Source organism: Harpia harpyja, chromosome 5 (genome assembly GCF_026419915.1).
Source record: "Harpia harpyja isolate bHarHar1 chromosome 5, bHarHar1 primary haplotype, whole genome shotgun sequence".
Taxonomy (NCBI): Eukaryota; Metazoa; Chordata; class Aves; order Accipitriformes; family Accipitridae; genus Harpia; species Harpia harpyja.
Genome location: NC_068944.1, coordinates 45,761,347 through 45,774,394, shown reverse-complemented (window position 1 = coordinate 45,774,394; position 13,048 = coordinate 45,761,347). Strand labels below are relative to the sequence as shown.

Here is a 13,048-nt window from a genome sequence, read left to right as displayed (position 1 = left end):
ATGAACTTTAATTAGATTTCATTATAAACAAACAAATGTCAACCATAATTATAAGCTCCTTGGTTTAACCACATATTATCCCTTTTCAAACAAACTTGATGTCAGACAAATTAAAATCAAGCAGCCAGCAATTTTGAGTTGAATTTTACATGATTTGCCAGTAACCTGATTACTTTAACTTCAATATCATTACAGGAAAAGTATTTCAGGAAAAATAATTACAAGAATTCCAACAGGAGACAAGCTTAATTGTATTGATTCAAAAGATGCATGTATATAGGAACCATGCTGAAGGAATAATGTTATCTTAAATCTACAGTTACTATTAAAATGATATTGTCTGGCATGAAAAAGGCAATTTGAGATTGGTGTCTGGAAAAGCAGAGATACAAAACTAACTGAAATAATTATCTTTACGCCATTATACTTTAAGCAACAAAATATCAATGTGGAACAACTTCAAGGCATGAAGGTTTGCAGGTTTATTTACTGACTGGTGTATCTATTAGTAGCAGGAACAAGTGGAGCTGTCAGGACATAATGAAGGTAAATGATTAGTTAGCACAGAGACTGAGCTCTTCTTCAATGCAATAAGAGTTAATTAAAGTTTACCACCAAACATCAACCAAAGCAGGATGTTGATCAGGTTTCAGCATTAAGTGCAAACAGACAATGGTTGGCAGCAATTAGTGCAGCTATCAAATGACATGCAATGATAATTATACATTTAAAACAGCTAAAGGGCTTGTGGAAGGGAGGGAAGAATTTCATCAGCTTCTTTGACTACGTACAGTCAAAGTGCAGGAAACAGGTATTAGATATTTCACTTCAATACTGTAAATCAATAGAATGAAACAAAAAAAAAAAAAAAAAAGGTTGTACAAGCACATTATCTGAAAGAGGACAATTCACCGTACATGAAATGGAAGAAATCTGCAGACGACTCCTAACAAAGATAAGTACTAGTTAGATTAAATAAATTACTTTGCTGCTGCCACTCACACTGACACGCATAAACAGAGAAGTGTTTGGGGTTTAAAGGCTAGTGGCTGCAGCTTTATTACGTTTCTATGCCAGACTCGAGGTTACCTGGTATCTTTAGTCCCTGTGGCCATGTTCATAGCACGAGAAGGCCCAGAAAGACCACGGGCCTGAAGCCCGTGACCACAAAAGGTAGTTTCACATGCTAGCTCCAAGCCCGCTGCGAGGAAGCCTAGGCTTACCAGAGGCGATTACCTGGTATCTGAGCCACAGCCTAAGGCTCTGCCACACATCCCCTGCTCTCCACCCACTCCGATCAGCATACGTACTAGTTCTGCCTGCTCCCAAACTTCTGCCCAAGTTTTGGGAAAGAAAAAGGAAGCGAGAGCTTTCCACCACGGCCGAACACTGTGCAACGCACGGTAGCAGCACAGACACGCTAATAACTCAGAGCACAGCGAGGGCTGGTGCTGTCCTCTGCCACGCTGCTCCGTTTCGAAGGCCTTGCGTAATGGTGGCAGCTACCAGATCAGTGATACAATGGAGCCGATACCAAACTTAATTTTCTCCTCAGCCTTCCATTAAATCCAAAGGAAAGATGATAAACTTGAGGCAGCACCTCTAATAGCAACATCAAACAAAGGAAAAACTGCTCTCAGCCCAGCGCTGACAGTCTGCTGAACCCCCTTGGCATGGATCTGTGAAGTTAAAACACCCCCAATTCTGCAGTATCAAACACGCAGGAGCAAAACAAGTAAATATCCCTTCCACAGGCAAATAGCCATTATTAACTGGTGTAGCCAGACAGACAATTATCTACACACGTCTAGTATTCGGATAATTCCTCAGTAACCGCTCCATGCACTGGAGATGGAATAACTCACTCCCGCTCATTCCTCTTGGGCTGGCATAGTGCAGGTAATGGGATTACCTGGTTAAACACCTAGGCAGTTCCACAGCAGCTGAATATGTCTGGCAAGTAGGATCCCCACCTCGAAGAAATCAAGATTTCTTCAGCATTTTTATGGACAACACAGCGGCAAAAGCACCCTGCTCTTCCTAGGCGTGTAACAGGAAGCAAGATGAGGCTTACCAAAAGGCAAGTAGCAGGTTTCCAAGAAAGCTAAGCTCAACAAATTAAAACCTGATGATGAGAGGGGCAAAGGAGTTAGATAGTAGGACTCATTGCTGCAGGATACCATTGAGATCATGAATTTACCAAGGTTAAAAAACAGAATGGAAACTGGCTGCCAAAAGTATTCAGAGTTATTCTAATGAATGTGAACAAAAAAAATAAATTTGTAAGGGATATTAAACCTTGCTCTTCAGAGGTCTAAAAAATTTGCATTTGCAATCATGTCAAGGCAGGCATATACAATAGGTTATCCTACATCTGCCTACTGTGATATTCTTCGGAAACATATTGTACAGACCAGTCAAAGAGAGAAGAGGCTAGCCATACCAGAGTCCCAGTCTGGCAATCAATATGTCCCTATAGTATGAATTACGCCTCTTGAGTAAAGAAGTGTCTACAGCAGGGAGACTGCCCTTATCTTTTATTTGAACTAACCCATGCAAAAAGATCATCATCATCAGTTCATATTTAAATATGTTATATTAATTTCCACTGTGTCAAATTCAGAAAACCTTCTTTTAAGATTGTGAAGACCGTGTTTATTTTAAATGCACTTTTTTTTTCTAGAAGCAAACCCACGTACATATGCAAAATGCATTAAGAGGGCTTTGTTATAATGTTGGCTACCAATTGTGATTTTTGTTGGAATGTGTGTACGTTCACGTTGCTAAAATTATTTTAATAAAATGCCTTACTGTTTTGCATAGTTCCTGGGCTGCAGCCTGGAGCAGTTCTACAGATTTTTTTTCCCTAACAAACCTCATTTTCCCAACTAATTCTGTTATGCTAGGGATTTGTGCACAGAGTTGGCTAATCCCAGTATTTCCCTAGAGCTGCATCTAAGCTATGGCCCACTCCCAGCACAAAAGTGTCTCCAAAAGCCCTTTCGCCCCCTTCAGCACTGATACACTCATTGGTCCTGACATTTTCACTTCAGCCATGACAAATGAGCTGATGGCTGTGATCAGATTGCACACGAGGACTGCTTTATCAAAGACGTATCATTAACTCTCATCACTGTCTTCCATTATGACTCTTTTGGTCAAATCTGTTGTGAAAATGCAAGTCAGTTTAAAAACATAACCTAAACATAGCAACAAACAAACTTCATTAAAAAGCAGAAAAGCAAACCAGACTCAGACGGGATCAGAAAGAGACTAGCGTTAACTAAATGTTTCTCTGGGGATTTAAGTAACTGTACTCAACCTCTGCCCCAGTGCAAACATGGCAGTTGACCGTCTTCGAAAGGTCCCTTCCCCCATCATGGACTGCGAGCACTACTTTGCCTTTTTTAGAGAAAAATAAAGCAGCAGCAATCAAATATGCCTTAAAAACGAAGTCAACTTTTTTCTTTTCTTTTTTTTTTTTTTTGGTCTCTGAACTAGTTCACATTTCTGTGTGTCTGCTTTTATCAAAATACGTTTCTCAAATGAATCCCTTAAAGAATATAACTTTTTTGCTTGAATCGCAGCCACATAATCATACTGTTTTCTGACTCACATTAAAAACACCAACATAAAGCGCTGTCTGAAACGGAAATCTCTCAGTTCACTACGAATACCACAACCTTTCTGTCAAGTTAGAACCTAAGTTCCAGTTACACAGTTCTTGTTACATCTAGAGGGCTTACAAAGTATATATTTGTTGTAACCTCTTCTAGCAATTCATCTGAGAATACACATCTAGCGGAGTCAACTGTAACACAACAGATCTTGGGAATGGAGGTCATGCTTTGAGATAAAGTGCTATTCACTTTTGGACCATGCAAGAAGCTCTTTATTCCTGTTCTTATTGGCATCAGTTCCCCCTTACCAGAGCAAGAACAAAGCCAAGTGCTCGTGTGAGGTTTATGAATAAATCAGAGGTGAGCCACTTTAAGTGCTGCCCATGATTTCCTTGTTGACAGTGAGCACTTAAACAGGCTTCTATGACCAGCAACTCCTGGCAAACCTTAATGGCTCCTAATCTGTACCCTGCTTCATTTCAGGAAAGAAATGACCCACCCCAATTTTTCTCAAGTCTTCACCTTTTGGGCAACTACTGTCCCGCCTTTTTAGAAATTCACATTCAGGGACTGTCCCATTTCAGTGCCAAGTTTTCACGTAACACACAACATAAAAATCACCATTTTCTTCCTAGAAAACAAATGACAGCTAATAAAATATTATTACACTGTGCAGCCTGAGTAATTCCCAGACAAACCATTACACAATTCAGCGTTTGTTTAAATTGCATAGATTTTTAAATGAACCTAAAAGATTTCTAATATATTTGCCTCCAATTATTAAAATCATGTAAAAAATATGCTGAGAGCAGATTCAACCCTTCTGTACAGCTACAGCTGAAACCAGGAATGTTTATAAATCACTGCCATTGTATGTATTTAAAAAATTCAAACAGCCTCAAAATCTATTTTTAAATAATGATAACATTGAAAAACAAACTGATATCAACCAGTAAACTCAGTGCCGGGCGAAACAACTCCGGTCCAGAAAGAATAACATCCAATTGTGGCGAGACACTAGGTGTTTCAGTACGTACGTCTTTGATGCACAAAACCACTCAGAGACCTATGCTGTTCCACATTAAAGCAGCAGCCTGCATGGAGAATACAGTTCAACATGGAATGAAATCCTTCATTTTTAAGGTCTTCCCCCCCACCCCCACCCCTTTTTGGACGTGTCACAATCTCCAGATGGCTGAATTGACTCTGTAGTAGCTGGGTTATTGTCAGGCTCCCAGTTTCTGCTATATTTAAATACTAACATTTTTTGACTCCATTGTCTCTTGTTGCCTTTCCACCCACTCGGGGAAAAGAAAAGTTGTGACCACACCGCTCTGCCCTGTGATTTCAGCGAGTGCTGCCCGCCGCAGGGCCGGGGCCGGGGCTGGGGCTGGGGCCAGGCAGCGGCTGCCTGGCAGCCCTGACCCGCCGCTGCTTGAATTGCAGCCGGTGCCTTCAGTAGATGACGCTCTTCTTTGCAAGGGCCTGATCCAAACCCAGGGAAATCAATCAGGCGGCGCTGGACTTCGGAACAGGCCCTCAGTCAAAACTGGAAACTAAAGCAGCGCTGGGGAAACCACCCATCATGCGCAAGAGAAATTCACGGGCCGGAGCAGTTGGGACTTAAAACTCCAGTGATGCTTTTCACTGAAGCTAAAATGCCTGTCCCAGTGCACTGGCTGACGACCCAGTGAGAAATCATATTTTGCCTCCCTACAGCAATCGGTTGCTCCTGCCAGAAAAAGTCCCGAAGCACATTGCTGTGCTGCAGCGGAGTGGCTCGTGGTTGTTTGTGCACAGGGTGACACTTCCCACCCCAGAGATGGCTGCACTGCAATGGCAAAGAAAGTGATTTTTTTGGTGAGTGGCTCATAAAACTCAAAGGAACTGAGGGATTGAGGGGTCACATTTGCCATATAGCTAAATAATTTATTTTAGAAATGTTAAATTTTCTTTAATTTAAACCCTCAGTGCTGTAAACAAAATCAATAACCATATTTCAATACAAAAAAAACCCCAAAAATATAAAAGGACCACAGTGAAACCCACAGGAATAAGTTCCCTGTTTAAGGAGCTACTTTTCACTCAGAACGTTGTTTTCTGCAGTGGGGAAGGCACACAAAGTGTTAGGTATTAAACAAGGAGAAACTCTTATTTGAAGGTGGACAGCCATGGCTTCTCACACAGGAAAACCACCTGCATTTGAAACCGTCATGTTACACTTCGCAAATCCAAGGTTTTTTTTTTCCCGTCTCTTCTTACAAAAGCTCTCACCCTCCAAATACCAAAAATCAAAGGATCCTCCCCAACAAGTGAAGGGAAAGAAGAAAGTTATGTTTTTGTTATTCTTCAAAAAGAGATTATTCTGATCCGTTACACTACCATCTTCCAGAACATGTGTGGAAATAACTGGGATTACTCCAGGTTTCCATCAGTGCCCCAAACACTGGAGCACTACCAGTGACAGGTGCCTTGTCATCTCAGATTAGGTGAATTTATAAGGCAGCCTCAGTGTCAAAACAGGGAGGAGCGAGCCTTTAGCAGCTGCCGCTCCCAGAGCCTCAGCTCTGCTATTACCTGGTAAAAGGAACAGAATTGCCCCCCATCAGCCTCTCTGGAAAACCTCTTTCTTTCTTACAGACCCTCTGGTGCCTTCTGCACTAAGCACATCATCCTTAAAAATGGAAATGGAAGAGCAAAAAGAGGACATGAAACCTCTTAAATTTGATTTTATGGGATTATTGTCAACTGGTTAACTAAAGGCCTGATTCTTTTTCTGCTACTATCAAGACTGTATGTCTTGCCAGTTTTACACCCGTATTACTCCTCTGATTTCAGGGGAATTATTGTTAATTTAGTCTGGGGTGAATGGGAAGAATCTGATTCTTTTGGGTTTACATGTCCTAGGCTCACGTCAACACAGGCATTTTGTAAGAATTTCTTTGTTTCAGAAGCAAAATGCTTGTCCATTTAAATACAGTTTTAGATGTACATCTAGTGTGTGCATCATTTGTTCTGCAGACAGCGCTGCAGCCTATATGGTAAATGTTTGTTTTCAGAGTCACCATGGTCTATCATGTATATACAGCCTTTAGTTTGTGAACTATTGACCTGAAGGACTATAACACCTTCTTAGGAGCTGGTACAGCCTACCAAATCACTGTGAGTGCTAAAAGTCCACTAAATTTGTCTGTAAAGAGATCCCAGTTTCGGGGCATCTTTAAAATTGTTCTCAAAAGTACCAAAAGCAAATAAAATATAATTTAGACAAATTACCTTCTAAATCTCTCTCTCTCTTTTTTTTTTAATAGAAAGCTGGTTCCAAGTAATGTGAACATATAAAAGAGCATCTTGATATGGCAAACTTTTATTTTGATCATATAACTTAGTTAAACCATCCCTCAGAATATTTTGTTTAAGCAGAAAAAGTCATTCCTCAACAAGACTGCCATATTTCAGGCTGGTACAAACTTTTCTGGCTTAGTTTGGAACTCAGCAAAAGCTGCAATAATAATGAAAATACTGGTATAAAAGTGCTAAAGAGTGACTATTAAAAAAGGAATAGAGTAATATGTATTAAACACTAAGCCTGCTGCCCTTATTTATGCAAAACAAGTTTATCTCTACAGGTCTGCTGAACCCTGCTATCAATAAATGTGTTTATTACCCCTTTCAAAAACAACAAATCTCAACAACAACCAAACAGAACCTACTAGGTTTGTTTAACCTACTAGGTAAAAGCAACCTATACGTGTCTTTTAGTTTCTTCTATCTGTTCACAGAAACATATTCTGTGTTACATCTTATTCTTTAAATTCTTGAATCCCAGTATCTCAGTGTGCTGGGTTTCTGCCCATTCAGTAAGAATGCAGACATCACATAAGTTATTATTAACCATGTGTTATCCAGTTCTACAGTGGCTGGAACTTTGCCAGAGACAACACATGGTGCTTGGTTAACAACATTTTAAAATATAAATGAATTTATTTTTTAAATTAACACATTTTTCTTATGGAAATACACTAATAAGCTGTTCCCAGAATGAAAGAATATCCCCATAGCATGTTCCTTTAAGAGAAGTTTTAAGGAATTTCATAAAGTTAGCAGTAAAACATTCTCAAACCCCATAGACGGTCTTTAACTTCATCTTAAAAGAGAATTTTTGTGACTTTATTTTTACCAAGCACTTTCTGCATTTACAGTTTTACTTCAGTTATCCCTAAATAATCCTGATTTCTTAGAGGCACCTCTAACTGTTTAAATATTCTCAGATCAAGCCCAATACTGAACTAAGAAGCATGTACAAATAAATGTTCTGCAAACTAAAAAAATTCCCCCCAACAAGTTAATATGTAGTCTAACTACCAACAGTTTTCCACAGTAGCTCTAAATCGGTAATTATGTTGACCTGAAAAAAAGAGCGCCTATTTAATATGCATACATACAAATAATTATTCACACTGCATTTGATTTACATACGTACAAAAGAACCACTTCCCACTTTCAAAAGTGGCTCAACACTTATGGTATTTTAACTGCCCTAATTACTGTTGAGAGAACATAATTAGAAGCACTGATCACATTGTCAACAGCTAACCAGTTGCAGCCCTGTCTGGGGGCCTGATCCTGCTCCGGCTGCAGTCAGTGGGGGCTACACTGATGGCAGGAGGAGGCCGGGGCCCTTCTTGCCACCTGAATCTACTGGAATCCCACTGTTTTAAACCACCTGAGTAGGCTGATGCAGTCACGCCAAAAACCCCGCTCCTTATGTGCGTGCATCAATTTCCATTTCGGGAAGCTTTCTCTGTTTTCAAAGCCGAACGAAGAGAGTCATTTTTTCCCCAGCAAGGCTCCTGTACCACTTAAACACTTAGCACTGAGTCAGAATTCATAACTTTTTCCAAAAGAGAAGTAGTTTAATAATTAAAACAGATATTGACTAAACCCTGCTTCCTTGAATACCAAACTTTATTAGATTATTATGCGTTGATGCATAATTTCCATTGGCAACTTTTAAAATAGCTCCTTCCCTCCCTGCCGCCCCCCCTCCTCCCTCTTTCTTTCCCCCAGGCAAAGTGCTGGGAATCCTCGATGCCCAATAGTCAATATTAGGTTTGCCTGTCATGTTCCTGGAGCTCCCCTCTGCACAAACCTGTGTTTGTCATCCTCTCGCTGCACTACTCTCCTACATATTGCTTCACATGAGGATGGAAACTCGGGGCATCTTAGCAAATTGCTAAAATCTGAGCTTCTGCTTGTTTTCTCAAGTCTTGGACAAACATAACTTTAGGGAGAGCTGAACATAGGCATAAAGAAAGAGGAGCCTGCATTTTCATCTTCCTTTCATCTCAGTCATTCAGTCAACCATTCAGTGCCCTATTCAACAGAGCTTTTCATTATGCAAAAAAATGCTAATCCTTTTCCGATGCTTTCACACTTGTATAAACCCCCATTCCTTCGACTGAAAAGCAATTATATCAGTTTACCTTTCTGTCAAAAACAGGATTAATATTCCAATACCAGAATCTCCTTTATTTTCCTATCTTTTGCTTTAGGAAACCAGAGATTATTAGTGGAGGTATTCCTTAGAGCAAGAATACATTATTTTAAATATGATTATTTTAGCCAAAGCAAGAGGGGGGAGGGGGAGGGAGAGAAAAAACTTCAGTTGCTGCGGAAACTCTTTTCAGTGACAGAACTGACCTTCCCTTTGCAGAGGCCTGAATAGAATGAGCCTCACTCTGGTCTATTAATCAGAAACAAATTATGAAAGAATGTGGCTGGACTGGTTGACACTATCCTGTCTTGGGAGACTCAGTAACAGCCTAGTAACAATGTCCTCTTCATGGGTAATGAACAGCCATGACAAATGGGGCAGAGAAACTATTTATTTGCATATGCAAATTCTCACACAAGGGAAACATGTACAAACAAGTGTCATTGTAAGGTGGATTAGGCAAACAACGCTTTCTTTTTAGGACATTCTGCAGCCCAGAACATTAGTCAGCACAATTAAACCAGTCTCCATGGAGACTAATGAAATTTCACCATGGTATGAGTTAAATTAGATAGCTAGTTATGTGTTTTCACAATCCAACTTGAAATCCATTATTGTTTCAGAACAATACAGCAATTGTGCCTGGCTGATCTTTGCCAGCTCAACAAGCTCCTAAGTTGACAATTTGCATATGTTAATATAATTAAGCACTAATTACATGAAACTTGTACATATTCACATGCACTTTCCCTGGGCGCTTCTCAGTTTGAACCTTGGCCAAGTCTTTAACCCTTTGAATGAATTTGGAGCAGCAAAGCTCTGCCTTCTGGGTACAGCCCCAAGGCAGATGCAGAAAAGCTCTTCATTTATAAACACAAAGCTTAACCTGGCTTCTCATATTTCTATCAACAAGGCTAGAAAACATTTTTGTATGTCTTGGGGTAGGAGAAGGGGGGGGGGGGGGGAGCTGGAATGGAAGTTCTTTAAAGACCCATCTCTGGTACCCTTTTTGCATATGAAAACACAAATATTTACCCACATAACAGGTTACGAACACATGTATTGCCATTGTCACAGGTTCTTCAAGACCCGAATTGTCAAAAACTAGAGTGGATTTTACATCAGTGCTCTCAGAACCACGAAAATGGGAATGAGAAAAGGAAAAAAGAGCAAGCAGTAACTAATGAGCTTTACATAAATATATGCAGAGGCAATTAAGCAGTGTTAATTACTATGACAGCAGTTAATTGAATATAATTAGATATTTTAAGCTACTGACTAAGGCATAGTTAAGATTAATTTTATTGAGATTAATTGTAAATAAGAATAGATTAACTCTGTGTTTTGACAGGCATAAAAAGTAGTTCTGCAAATTAACTAGGAGAGCAGAAACTAGCACAAAAATCATATATTATTTTAATGTCACACCTCAGAATCATCTGCTCAATAAACATGACTTTTCAAACCCAAACAGACAGGAATCTTGAAGAAAAACAAACAGCTTGCAGAGATTAAAGAGCCTTTTGTCCTTTTTCATGTGCATTTCTTTTAGCAGACTAAATTAAGCGAGTCTGGTGTACGTTTTTAGGAAGGAACATTTCACACTGAATGGAAAAAATGTTCTATCACATATGAAATTCATGCAGCTGTGCGGAACTTGGTCCAGATGGTCTAAGACTATAAAACAACACTAAATGATAGACAGTAGGGCCTTCCCAAGATTATGTGATAAAGTCACAACCTCATATTTTGACCTAAATTTTCTGTCATGTATTGTTTCCTTCCAGATCAGATAGCTCCATTTTAATTTTTAACCAATCCTGAATATTCAATAGAAACTCTTAATAAAAATTGCTGATAAGCATCTGAGCAGAAATCATGAAATATTTACAAAACGCCCCTTAGCTTCATTAAAACACTGCTGAGTCCGAAGTGCAGAAAACAGTGCCCTGGCTCTCCCCACAATACTAAACTGTTCACACCACTTATCTTAAATAGGTAAAAATGCCTGGTTTTAAATATGCTTCAAACAAAACCCAAAACACAGTCTACCAGCAGATTAATTCATGCATGCTGTTTAAGAAAATTAACAACAAGGCTGAAGAATGCTGAACAAATCACTAATAAGAAAGGAGCTTCAATTGATTTTGAAATAAATCAATAGGTGATTAACACAATATTTTTAAAGCAGTAGAATGTATATATATTATACAAACATATATATTATATTTTCAATACCTTTTTAGCTCTTAATCGAACAAGGGCTTTACAACAGTGAGCATGTCCCTATATTGACTATCAACTTCTTTGGAATGCCTTTAGTCTTTTATAACGAAAATCCAAAAACGGTCTGTGAAACAAGGCTACGACAAGCCATTCTGCAGTGAAAGATTTTAAATCATCCAGCCTCTTCTAATAGACTTGAGACTTATTGAGGTAGAAACCATAAAAAATGAAGAAGGGAAATTTAATCCCTGAAATATTGATTTGCACATTAATATCATATAGGCAGAGGGCAATTTGGCTTCATGGAAATGACACATTGTCGACCCTTGGTGAAGTCAGAGCCAATCTAACTGCTGAACATGTCTGAATCTCAAGAGTTATTAAGGGCTTCCCTTCTTGCCTTTATGACTTTTCTTCAGCCTACCAATGCAATCTTAAATGTATTATCTTTAAGAAATAATTGTAAAACCTCAGGGGTTTTCCAGTTAATGGAAGGGAGGCTAAACCACATCAGATTCTGAAATGCAACATTAAACCCTTGCAATCAACAAAACCACCTCAATTCTCATCCATCCAGTGCAGGATCTAATATTGTTATTAGAGATAATCAAATTTCATTGTGTAAATTTAGGCTCATGGTCAGAATGGAAGCAGTAAATTCTGCAATATTAAACAGTGATTTCTCTCGGCCCCCTTTATATGTTCTTTGCTGGTGCATCATCTTCACAAATAAACCTAAACTATTCAAAAACCGAGGAACACAACCGTCTCCCTATTCTGAAAGATGCACGCAATGCCATTTCTCATCTCCACAGCTTTCCTTTAGTTTTTACTTGATCTAGTGGATAAGTTTCATTTTAGAGAATAATAAAGCAGTATCACTGCATAAAGCAAACACCAGGTACTATTGCTGTGACTTACACAGATGGTTTACCTGACCTTTCTTTGTTCCTTGGGTAGGTTTCACTTTTGCAGATTTACGACTTTTCCCTCTATATTTCATTGACCCTCTATGTTCATTATCATAAAAATGAAAACTATTGGATACATGTTTATGTTGACGAAGTCCAAAAAGCCCACCACTAAAGGATAAAGAGATGCTACAATGCACTGTGTGGATCTCTAGATCGTACACTATAAATATTCAAGCACAGATAGCACGAATAACTGAATAATCCTGGTGAGCCCCAGCTCTGGAGCCAGGTGCAAGAGGTTAAAACAGCTGGCTAGCCATCTTTTATTTTGTGTGCCTTCCTACCGGCTGAAACCGCAAACCCTGAAAACTAGCAGATATTCCCTCAAGGTTGATTGTCTGATTTTTTTCATTTCAACCAGTTTAGTAGGATTCCCCCAGTCGAGAAAAGAGAGAAACTCCTTAAATACAGTCGGTTGAATAGGAAGTGGAGCAACGATGATTAAGGCTCTTCCCCCACACACACACCCCCCAACCTTCAACCCCCCGTTTATTTCCACAGTCGTCTTTGTGCACCTTCCCATCCAAATGTTTGTATTCCTTATTTCAAAGAAAAGCACTCCGGATCGTTCTGTCAGTTTTGCCAGTAAATATAAAGTAAAACAAGTGTTGATGGCACTGAGAGTGTTACATACCCAGGCTGTGTTTTTGCATTGCTCTCAATGGAAGCGATCGATGCCCATGTCACAGTCGCGTCCCAATCGCAGCCAAGTCTCTGCCTCAATCTAACCA

At 39.4% G+C, this 13,048-nt stretch overlaps 1 protein-coding gene across 2 annotated transcripts in view; it reads right to left on the bottom strand.

The window, feature by feature from the left end:
- Window positions 1-13,048, bottom strand: part of ZFHX4 (zinc finger homeobox 4) — a 152,653-nt gene that overhangs the window by 136,969 nt on the left and 2,636 nt on the right. The gene's annotated exons all lie outside the window — the stretch shown is intronic.